General features: G+C 56.8%; 1 long non-coding RNA gene across 1 annotated transcript in view; it reads right to left on the reverse strand.

The window, feature by feature from the left end:
• Positions 1 to 227: 227 nt before the first annotated feature.
• The window catches only part of LOC125482138, a 1,596-nt gene continuing 1,203 nt past the window's right edge, over positions 228 to 620 (reverse strand). Inside the window, exon 3 of the long non-coding RNA XR_007261557.1 lies at positions 228 to 521. This is a non-coding gene — a long non-coding RNA (uncharacterized LOC125482138). The remainder of the gene's footprint in view (positions 522 to 620) is intronic.

Below are 620 nucleotides of genomic sequence, written 5' to 3' on the forward strand. Positions count from 1 at the left end.
CCCCTGAGCCCCCCCCCTCGGACCCTCTCACCCCACTGAGCCCGCCCCCAGACCCTCTCACCCCACTGAGCCCGCCCCCGGACCCTCTCACCCCATTGAGCCCACCTCTTGACCACAGGTTAACACCAAGGTGGAGGTTGCTATGGCGCGAATGGACGTTACTGTGAACTCCATTTCCGGGGATCGGGTGAAGACAACTCCCAGTTTTCCAACTTCAAGATCTCGTCAATGCAGAACTTTATTGGTTGTGACTCAGTGATGTGAATAAACAGAGGGAACGGAGATGGGAGGGTCCTGTGGTATAGCTGGGGGTAGCAGGCGTGGGCTGGTGGCGAGGGTTCGCACAATCAGGGCTATGGCAGGAGATTGCAGACGGGTCATGGAGAAGCAGGGTCAATATTCATGCTGCGATTCCACCTCCAGCTCCCAGACATGGAGACTGCAGGCTGCAGAGATCAGACCAGCTCCCCCCACAATTCAAATGGCTCGTCGTAAACACGTAAACCAGGCCCCGGGCATTCCTGTAAAACAGCAAGAAACACCAGTCAGGGACATTATCACCAGGGACAGCACGGGGTTAGATACGGGGTTACGCTCCCTCTACACTGTCCCCCATCAAA

The sequence above is a fragment of the Rhincodon typus genome, unplaced genomic scaffold (genome assembly GCF_021869965.1).
Source record: "Rhincodon typus isolate 14 unplaced genomic scaffold, sRhiTyp1.1 hic_rhity00006279, whole genome shotgun sequence".
Lineage (NCBI taxonomy): Eukaryota > Metazoa > Chordata > Chondrichthyes > Orectolobiformes > Rhincodontidae > Rhincodon > Rhincodon typus.